Below are 11,850 nucleotides of genomic sequence, written 5' to 3' on the forward strand. Positions count from 1 at the left end.
AGATGGAGATGACCAGGTAAGCGTTTCAACTGGGATTTCATTGAGCCTGTAACGGTGTCTAATTAGAGCCACAATATGGATGTCCAATGACAGTTTATTACATAGTGGTTGTACTTACAGGCATCAGAGAGTGGATCCAGTTTAAACCGAGGAAAGAGAGAGAAACGTAGTACAGGCCGAACAGAGAGAGGATGATGACGAGGTAAGCGTTTCAACTGGGATTTCATTGAGCTGTAACTGGTGTCTAATAGCCAGCCACAATATGGATGTCAATGACAGTTTATTACATAGTGCTTGTACTTACAGGCATCAGAGAGTGATCCAGTTTAAACCGAGAAAGAGAGAGAAACGTAGTACAGGCCGAACAGAGAGAGGAGATGACCAGGTAAGCGTTTCAACTGGGATTTCATTGAGCTGTAACGGTGTCTAATAGAGCCACAATATGGATGTCAATGACAGTTTATTACATAGTGCTTTGTACTTACAGGCATCAGAGAGTGATCCAGGTTAAACGAGAAAGAGAGAGAAACGTAGTACAAGGCCGAACGAGAGAGGAGATGGGAGATGACCAGTGTAAGCGTTTCAACTGGGATTTCATTGAGCTGTAACGGTGTCTACATAGAGCCACCAATATGGATGTCAATGACAGTTTATTACATAGTGCCTTTGTACTACAGGGCATCAGAGAGTGATCCAGTTAAACCGAGAAAGAGAGAGAAACGTAGTACAGGCCGAACGAGAGAGGAGAGGAGATGACCAGGGTAAGCGTTCAACTGGGGATTTCATGAGCTGTAACGGTGTCTAATAGAGCCATACAATATGGATGTCAATGACAGTTTATTACATAGTGCTTGTACTTACAGGCATCAGAGAGTGATCCAGTTAAACGAGAAAGAGAGAGAAACGTAGTACAGGCCGAACAGGAGAGGAGATGGGAGATGACCAGGTAAGGCGTTTCAACTGGGATTTCATTGAGCTGTAACGTGTCTAATAGAGCCACAATATGGATGGTCAATGACAGTTTATTACATAGTGTCTGTACTTACAGGCATCAGAGAGTTATCCAGTTAAACCGAGAAAGAGAGAGAAACGTAGTACAGGCCGAACAGAGAGAGGAGATGACGAGGTAAGCGTTTCAACTGGGATTTCATTGAGCTGTAACGGTGTCTAATAGAGCCACAATATGGATGTCAATGACAGTTTATTACATAGTGCTTGTACTTACAGGCATCAGAGAGTGATCCAGTTAAACCGAGAAAGAGAGAGAAACGTAGTACAGGCCGAACAGAGAGAGGAGATGACCAGGTAAGCGTTTCAACTGGGATTTCATTGAGCTGTAACGGTGTCTAATAGAGCCACAATATGGATGTCAATGACAGTTTATTACATAGTGCTTGTACTTACAGGCATCAGAGAGTGATCCAGTTAAACCGAGAAAGAGAGAGAAACGTAGTACAGGCCGAACAGAGAGAGGAGATGACCAGGTAAGCGTTTCAACTGGGATTTCATTGAGCTGTAACGGTGTCTAATAGAGCCACAATATGGATGTCAATGACAGTTTATTACATAGTGCTTGTACTTACAGGCATCAGAGAGTGATCCAGTTAAACCGAGAAAGAGAGAGAAACGTAGTACAGGCCGAACAGAGAGAGGAGATGGAGATGACCAGGTAAGCGTTTCAACTGGGATTTCATTGAGCTGTAACGGTGTCTAATAGAGCCACAATATGGATGTCAATGACAGTTTATTACATAGTGCTTGTACTTACAGGCATCAGAGAGTGATCCAGTTAAACCGAGAAAGAGAGAGAAACGTAGTACAGGCCGAACAGAGAGAGGAGATGACCAGGTAAGCGTTTCAACTGGGATTTCATTGAGCTGTAACGGTGTCTAATAGAGCCACAATATGGATGTCAATGACAGTTTATTACATAGTGCTTGTACTTACAGGCATCAGAGAGTGATCCAGTTAAACCGAGAAAGAGAGAGAAACGTAGTACAGGCCGAACAGAGAGAGGAGATGGAGATGACCAGGTAAGCGTTTCAACTGGGATTTCATTGAGCTGTAACGGTGTCTAATAGAGCCACAATATGGATGTCAATGACAGTTTATTACATAGTGCTTGTACTTACAGGCATCAGAGAGTGATCCAGTTAAACCGAGAAAGAGAGAGAAACGTAGTACAGGCCGAACAGAGAGAGGAGATGACCAGGTAAGCGTTTCAACTGGGATTTCATTGAGCTGTAACGGTGTCTAATAGAGCCACAATATGGATGTCAATGACAGTTTATTACATAGTGCTTGTACTTACAGGCATCAGAGAGTGATCCAGTTAAACCGAGAAAGAGAGAGAAACGTAGTACAGGCCGAACAGAGAGAGGAGATGACCAGGTAAGCGTTTCAACTGGGATTTCATTGAGCTGTAACGGTGTCTAATAGAGCCACAATATGGATGTCAATGACAGTTTATTACATAGTGCTTGTACTTACAGGCATCAGAGAGTGATCCAGTTAAACCGAGAAAGAGAGAGAAACGTAGTACAGGCCGAACAGAGAGAGGAGATGGAGATGACCAGGTAAGCGTTTCAACTGGGATTTCATTGAGCTGTAACGGTGTCTAATAGAGCCACAATATGGATGTCAATGACAGTTTATTACATAGTGCTTGTACTTACAGGCATCAGAGAGTGATCCAGTTAAACCGAGAAAGAGAGAGAAACGTAGTACAGGCCGAACAGAGAGAGGAGATGACCAGGTAAGCGTTTCAACTGGGATTTCATTGAGCTGTAACGGTGTCTAATAGAGCCACAATATGGATGTCAATGACAGTTTATTACATAGTGCTTGTACTTACAGGCATCAGAGAGTGATCCAGTTAAACCGAGAAAGAGAGAGAAACGTAGTACAGGCCGAACAGAGAGAGGAGATGGAGATGACCAGGTAAGCGTTTCAACTGGGATTTCATTGAGCTGTAACGGTGTCTAATAGAGCCACAATATGGATGTCAATGACAGTTTATTACATAGTGCTTGTACTTACAGGCATCAGAGAGTGATCCAGTTAAACCGAGAAAGAGAGAGAAACGTAGTACAGGCCGAACAGAGAGAGGAGATGACCAGGTAAGCGTTTCAACTGGGATTTCATTGAGCTGTAACGGTGTCTAATAGAGCCACAATATGGATGTCAATGACAGTTTATTACATAGTGCTTGTACTTACAGGCATCAGAGAGTGATCCAGTTAAACCGAGAAAGAGAGAGAAACGTAGTACAGGCCGAACAGAGAGAGGAGATGGAGATGACCAGGTAAGCGTTTCAACTGGGATTTCATTGAGCTGTAACGGTGTCTAATAGAGCCACAATATGGATGTCAATGACAGTTTATTACATAGTGCTTGTACTTACAGGCATCAGAGAGTGATCCAGTTAAACCGAGAAAGAGAGAGAAACGTAGTACAGGCCGAACAGAGAGAGGAGATGGAGATGACCAGGTAAGCGTTTCAACTGGGATTTCATTGAGCTGTAACGGTGTCTAATAGAGCCACAATATGGATGTCAATGACAGTTTATTACATAGTGCTTGTACTTACAGGCATCAGAGAGTGATCCAGTTAAACCGAGAAAGAGAGAGAAACGTAGTACAGGCCGAACAGAGAGAGGAGATGACCAGGTAAGCGTTTCAACTGGGATTTCATTGAGCTGTAACGGTGTCTAATAGAGCCACAATATGGATGTCAATGACAGTTTATTACATAGTGCTTGTACTTACAGGCATCAGAGAGTGATCCAGTTAAACCGAGAAAGAGAGAGAAACGTAGTACAGGCCGAACAGAGAGAGGAGATGACCAGGTAAGCGTTTCAACTGGGATTTCATTGAGCTGTAACGGTGTCTAATAGAGCCACAATATGGATGTCAATGACAGTTTATTACATAGTGCTTGTACTTACAGGCATCAGAGAGTGATCCAGTTAAACCGAGAAAGAGAGAGAAACGTAGTACAGGCCGAACAGAGAGAGGAGATGACCAGGTAAGCGTTTCAACTGGGATTTCATTGAGCTGTAACGGTGTCTAATAGAGCCACAATATGGATGTCAATGACAGTTTATTACATAGTGCTTGTACTTACAGGCATCAGAGAGTGATCCAGTTAAACCGAGAAAGAGAGAGAAACGTAGTACAGGCCGAACGGAGAGAGGAGATGGAGATGACCAGGTAAGCGTTTCAACTGGGATTTCATTGAGCTGTAACGGTGTCTAATAGAGCCACAATATGGATGTCAATGACAGTTTATTACATAGTGCTTGTACTTACAGGCATCAGAGAGTGATCCAGTTAAACCGAGAAAGAGAGAGAAACGTAGTACAGGCCGAACAGAGAGAGGAGATGACCAGGTAAGCGTTTCAACTGGGATTTCATTGAGCTGTAACGGTGTCTAATAGAGCCACAATATGGATGTCAATGACAGTTTATTACATAGTGCTTGTACTTACAGGCATCAGAGAGTGATCCAGTTAAACCGAGAAAGAGAGAGAAACGTAGTACAGGCCGAACAGAGAGAGGAGATGGAGATGACCAGGTAAGCGTTTCAACTGGGATTTCATTGAGCTGTAACGGTGTCTAATAGAGCCACAATATGGATGTCAATGACAGTTTATTACATAGTGCTTGTACTTACAGGCATCAGAGAGTGATCCAGTTAAACCGAGAAAGAGAGAGAAACGTAGTACAGGCCGAACAGAGAGAGGAGATGGAGATGACCAGGTAAGCGTTTCAACTGGGATTTCATTGAGCTGTAACGGTGTCTAATAGAGCCACAATATGGATGTCAATGACAGTTTATTACATAGTGCTTGTACTTACAGGCATCAGAGAGTGATCCAGTTAAACCGAGAAAGAGAGAGAAACGTAGTACAGGCCGAACAGAGAGAGGAGATGACGAGGTAAGCGTTTCAACTGGGATTTCATTGAGCTGTAACGGTGTCTAATAGAGCCACAATATGGATGTCAATGACAGTTTATTACATAGTGCTTGTACTTACAGGCATCAGAGAGTGATCCAGTTAAACCGAGAAAGAGAGAGAAACGTAGTACAGGCCGAACAGAGAGAGGAGATGACCAGGTAAGCGTTTCAACTGGGATTTCATTGAGCTGTAACGGTGTCTAATAGAGCCACAATATGGATGTCAATGACAGTTTATTACATAGTGCTTGTACTTACAGGCATCAGAGAGTGATCCAGTTAAACCGAGAAAGAGAGAGAAACGTAGTACAGGCCGAACGGAGAGGAGATGGAGATGACCAGGTAAGCGTTTCAACTGGGATTTCATTGAGCTGTAACGGTGTCTAATAGAGCCACAATATGGATGTCAATGACAGTTTATTACATAGTGCTTGTACTTACAGGCATCAGAGAGTGATCCAGTTAAACCGAGAAAGAGAGAGAAACGTAGTACAGGCCGAACAGAGAGAGGAGATGGAGATGACCAGGTAAGCGTTTCAACTGGGATTTCATTGAGCTGTAACGGTGTCTAATAGAGCCACAATATGGATGTCAATGACAGTTTATTACATAGTGCTTGTACTTACAGGCATCAGAGAGTGATCCAGTTAAACCGAGAAAGAGAGAGAAACGTAGTACAGGCCGAACGGAGAGGAGATGGAGATGACCAGGTAAGCGTTTCAACTGGGATTTCATTGAGCTGTAACGGTGTCTAATAGAGCCACAATATGGATGTCAATGACAGTTTATTACATAGTGCTTGTACTTACAGGCATCAGAGAGTGATCCAGTTAAACCGAGAAAGAGAGAGAAACGTAGTACAGGCCGAACGGAGAGGAGATGGAGATGACCAGGTAAGCGTTTCAACTGGGATTTCATTGAGCTGTAACGGTGTCTAATAGAGCCACAATATGGATGTCAATGACAGTTTATTACATAGTGCTTGTACTTACAGGCATCAGAGAGTGATCCAGTTAAACCGAGAAAGAGAGAGAAACGTAGTACAGGCCGAACAGAGAGAGGAGATGACCAGGTAAGCGTTTCAACTGGGATTTCATTGAGCTGTAACGGTGTCTAATAGAGCCACAATATGGATGTCAATGACAGTTTATTACATAGTGCTTGTACTTACAGGCATCAGAGAGTGATCCAGTTAAACCGAGAAAGAGAGAGAAACGTAGTACAGGCCGAACGGACAGAGGAGATGGAGATGACCAGGTAAGCGTTTCAACTGGGATTTCATTGAGCTGTAACGGTGTCTAATAGAGCCACAATATGGATGTCAATGACAGTTTATTACATAGTGCTTGTACTTACAGGCATCAGAGAGTGATCCAGTTAAACCGAGAAAGAGAGAGAAACGTAGTACAGGCCGAACAGAGAGAGGAGATGGAGATGACCAGGTAAGCGTTTCAACTGGGATTTCATTGAGCTGTAACGGTGTCTAATAGAGCCACAATATGGATGTCAATGACAGTTTATTACATAGTGCTTGTACTTACAGGCATCAGAGAGTGATCCAGTTAAACCGAGAAAGAGAGAGAAACGTAGTACAGGCCGAACGGACAGAGGAGATGGAGATGACCAGGTAAGCGTTTCAACTGGGATTTCATTGAGCTGTAACGGTGTCTAATAGAGCCACAATATGGATGTCAATGACAGTTTATTACATAGTGCTTGTACTTACAGGCATCAGAGAGTGATCCAGTTAAACCGAGAAAGAGAGAGAAACGTAGTACAGGCCGAACAGAGAGAGGAGATGACCAGGTAAGCGTTTCAACTGGGATTTCATTGAGCTGTAACGGTGTCTAATAGAGCCACAATATGGATGTCAATGACAGTTTATTACATAGTGCTTGTACTTACAGGCATCAGAGAGTGATCCAGTTAAACCGAGAAAGAGAGAGAAACGTAGTACAGGCCGAACAGAGAGAGGAGATGGAGATGACCAGGTAAGCGTTTCAACTGGGATTTCATTGAGCTGTAACGGTGTCTAATAGAGCCACAATATGGATGTCAATGACAGTTTATTACATAGTGCTTGTACTTACAGGCATCAGAGAGTGATCCAGTTAAACCGAGAAAGAGAGAGAAACGTAGTACAGGCCGAACAGAGAGAGGAGATGACCAGGTAAGCGTTTCAACTGGGATTTCATTGAGCTGTAACGGTGTCTAATAGAGCCACAATATGGATGTCAATGACAGTTTATTACATAGTGCTTGTACTTACAGGCATCAGAGAGTGATCCAGTTAAACCGAGAAAGAGAGAGAAACGTAGTACAGGCCGAACAGAGAGAGGAGATGACCAGGTAAGCGTTTCAACTGGGATTTCATTGAGCTGTAACGGTGTCTAATAGAGCCACAATATGGATGTCAATGACAGTTTATTACATAGTGCTTGTACTTACAGGCATCAGAGAGTGATCCAGTTAAACCGAGAAAGAGAGAGAAACGTAGTACAGGCCGAACGAGAGAGGAGATGGAGATGACCAGGTAAGCGTTTCAACTGGGATTTCATTGAGCTGTAACGGTGTCTAATAGAGCCACAATATGGATGTCAATGACAGTTTATTACATAGTGCTTGTACTTACAGGCATCAGAGAGTGATCCAGTTAAACCGAGAAAGAGAGAGAAACGTAGTACAGGCCGAACAGAGAGAGGAGATGACCAGGTAAGCGTTTCAACTGGGATTTCATTGAGCTGTAACGGTGTCTAATAGAGCCACAATATGGATGTCAATGACAGTTTATTACATAGTGCTTGTACTTACAGGCATCAGAGAGTGATCCAGTTAAACCGAGAAAGAGAGAGAAACGTAGTACAGGCCGAACAGAGAGAGGAGATGGAGATGACCAGGTAAGCGTTTCAACTGGGATTTCATTGAGCTGTAACGGTGTCTAATAGAGCCACAATATGGATGTCAATGACAGTTTATTACATAGTGCTTGTACTTACAGGCATCAGAGAGTGATCCAGTTAAACCGAGAAAGAGAGAGAAACGTAGTACAGGCCGAACAGAGAGAGGAGATGACCAGGTAAGCGTTTCAACTGGGATTTCATTGAGCTGTAACGGTGTCTAATAGAGCCACAATATGGATGTCAATGACAGTTTATTACATAGTGCTTGTACTTACAGGCATCAGAGAGTGATCCAGTTAAACCGAGAAAGAGAGAGAAACGTAGTACAGGCCGAACAGAGAGAGGAGATGGAGATGACCAGGTAAGCGTTTCAACTGGGATTTCATTGAGCTGTAACGGTGTCTAATAGAGCCACAATATGGATGTCAATGACAGTTTATTACATAGTGCTTGTACTTACAGGCATCAGAGAGTGATCCAGTTAAACCGAGAAAGAGAGAGAAACGTAGTACAGGCCGAACGGACAGAGGAGATGGAGATGACCAGGTAAGCGTTTCAACTGGGATTTCATTGAGCTGTAACGGTGTCTAATAGAGCCACAATATGGATGTCAATGACAGTTTATTACATAGTGCTTGTACTTACAGGCATCAGAGAGTGATCCAGTTAAACCGAGAAAGAGAGAGAAACGTAGTACAGGCCGAACAGAGAGAGGAGATGACGAGGTAAGCGTTTCAACTGGGATTTCATTGAGCTGTAACGGTGTCTAATAGAGCCACAATATGGATGTCAATGACAGTTTATTACATAGTGCTTGTACTTACAGGCATCAGAGAGTGATCCAGTTAAACCGAGAAAGAGAGAGAAACGTAGTACAGGCCGAACAGAGAGAGGAGATGACCAGGTAAGCGTTTCAACTGGGATTTCATTGAGCTGTAACGGTGTCTAATAGAGCCACAATATGGATGTCAATGACAGTTTATTACATAGTGCTTGTACTTACAGGCATCAGAGAGTGATCCAGTTAAACCGAGAAAGAGAGAGAAACGTAGTACAGGCCGAACAGAGAGAGGAGATGACCAGGTAAGCGTTTCAACTGGGATTTCATTGAGCTGTAACGGTGTCTAATAGAGCCACAATATGGATGTCAATGACAGTTTATTACATAGTGCTTGTACTTACAGGCATCAGAGAGTGATCCAGTTAAACCGAGAAAGAGAGAGAAACGTAGTACAGGCCGAACGGAGAGGAGATGGAGATGACCAGGTAAGCGTTTCAACTGGGATTTCATTGAGCTGTAACGGTGTCTAATAGAGCCACAATATGGATGTCAATGACAGTTTATTACATAGTGCTTGTACTTACAGGCATCAGAGAGTGATCCAGTTAAACCGAGAAAGAGAGAGAAACGTAGTACAGGCCGAACAGAGAGAGGAGATGACCAGGTAAGCGTTTCAACTGGGATTTCATTGAGCTGTAACGGTGTCTAATAGAGCCACAATATGGATGTCAATGACAGTTTATTACATAGTGCTTGTACTTACAGGCATCAGAGAGTGATCCAGTTAAACCGAGAAAGAGAGAGAAACGTAGTACAGGCCGAACAGAGAGAGGAGATGGAGATGACCAGGTAAGCGTTTCAACTGGGATTTCATTGAGCTGTAACGGTGTCTAATAGAGCCACAATATGGATGTCAATGACAGTTTATTACATAGTGCTTGTACTTACAGGCATCAGAGAGTGATCCAGTTAAACCGAGAAAGAGAGAGAAACGTAGTACAGGCCGAACAGAGAGAGGAGATGGAGATGACCAGGTAAGCGTTTCAACTGGGATTTCATTGAGCTGTAACGGTGTCTAATAGAGCCACAATATGGATGTCAATGACAGTTTATTACATAGTGCTTGTACTTACAGGCATCAGAGAGTGATCCAGTTAAACCGAGAAAGAGAGAGAAACGTAGTACAGGCCGAACAGAGAGAGGAGATGACGAGGTAAGCGTTTCAACTGGGATTTCATTGAGCTGTAACGGTGTCTAATAGAGCCACAATATGGATGTCAATGACAGTTTATTACATAGTGCTTGTACTTACAGGCATCAGAGAGTGATCCAGTTAAACCGAGAAAGAGAGAGAAACGTAGTACAGGCCGAACAGAGAGAGGAGATGACCAGGTAAGCGTTTCAACTGGGATTTCATTGAGCTGTAACGGTGTCTAATAGAGCCACAATATGGATGTCAATGACAGTTTATTACATAGTGCTTGTACTTACAGGCATCAGAGAGTGATCCAGTTAAACCGAGAAAGAGAGAGAAACGTAGTACAGGCCGAACGGAGAGGAGATGGAGATGACCAGGTAAGCGTTTCAACTGGGATTTCATTGAGCTGTAACGGTGTCTAATAGAGCCACAATATGGATGTCAATGACAGTTTATTACATAGTGCTTGTACTTACAGGCATCAGAGAGTGATCCAGTTAAACCGAGAAAGAGAGAGAAACGTAGTACAGGCCGAACAGAGAGAGGAGATGGAGATGACCAGGTAAGCGTTTCAACTGGGATTTCATTGAGCTGTAACGGTGTCTAATAGAGCCACAATATGGATGTCAATGACAGTTTATTACATAGTGCTTGTACTTACAGGCATCAGAGAGTGATCCAGTTAAACCGAGAAAGAGAGAGAAACGTAGTACAGGCCGAACGGAGAGGAGATGGAGATGACCAGGTAAGCGTTTCAACTGGGATTTCATTGAGCTGTAACGGTGTCTAATAGAGCCACAATATGGATGTCAATGACAGTTTATTACATAGTGCTTGTACTTACAGGCATCAGAGAGTGATCCAGTTAAACCGAGAAAGAGAGAGAAACGTAGTACAGGCCGAACAGGAGAGGAGATGGAGATGACCAGGTAAGCGTTTCAACTGGGATTTCATTGAGCTGTAACGGTGTCTAATAGAGCCACAATATGGATGTCAATGACAGTTTATTACATAGTGCTTGTACTTACAGGCATCAGAGAGTGATCCAGTTAAACCGAGAAAGAGAGAGAAACGTAGTACAGGCCGAACAGAGAGAGGAGATGGAGATGACCAGGTAAGCGTTTCAACTGGGATTTCATTGAGCTGTAACGGTGTCTAATAGAGCCACAATATGGATGTCAATGACAGTTTATTACATAGTGCTTGTACTTACAGGCATCAGAGAGTGATCCAGTTAAACCGAGAAAGAGAGAGAAACGTAGTACAGGCCGAACAGAGAGAGGAGATGGAGATGACCAGGTAAGCGTTTCAACTGGGATTTCATTGAGCTGTAACGGTGTCTAATAGAGCCACAATATGGATGTCAATGACAGTTTATTACATAGTGCTTGTACTTACAGGCATCAGAGAGTGATCCAGTTAAACCGAGAAAGAGAGAGAAACGTAGTACAGGCCGAACAGAGAGAGGAGATGGAGATGACCAGGTAAGCGTTTCAACTGGGATTTCATTGAGCTGTAACGGTGTCTAATAGAGCCACAATATGGATGTCAATGACAGTTTATTACATAGTGCTTGTACTTACAGGCATCAGAGAGTGATCCAGTTAAACCGAGAAAGAGAGAGAAACGTAGTACAGGCCGAACAGAGAGAGGAGATGACCAGGTAAGCGTTTCAACTGGGATTTCATTGAGCTGTAACGGTGTCTAATAGAGCCACAATATGGATGTCAATGACAGTTTATTACATAGTGCTTGTACTTACAGGCATCAGAGAGTGATCCAGTTAAACCGAGAAAGAGAGAGAAACGTAGTACAGGCCGAACAGAGAGAGGAGATGACCAGGTAAGCGTTTCAACTGGGATTTCATTGAGCTGTAACGGTGTCTAATAGAGCCACAATATGGATGTCAATGACAGTTTATTACATAGTGCTTGTACTTACAGGCATCAGAGAGTGATCCAGTTAAACCGAGAAAGAGAGAGAAACGTAGTACAGGCCGAACAGAGAGAGGA

Source organism: Carassius auratus, unplaced genomic scaffold (genome assembly GCF_003368295.1).
Source record: "Carassius auratus strain Wakin unplaced genomic scaffold, ASM336829v1 scaf_tig00215269, whole genome shotgun sequence".
Lineage (NCBI taxonomy): Eukaryota > Metazoa > Chordata > Actinopteri > Cypriniformes > Cyprinidae > Carassius > Carassius auratus.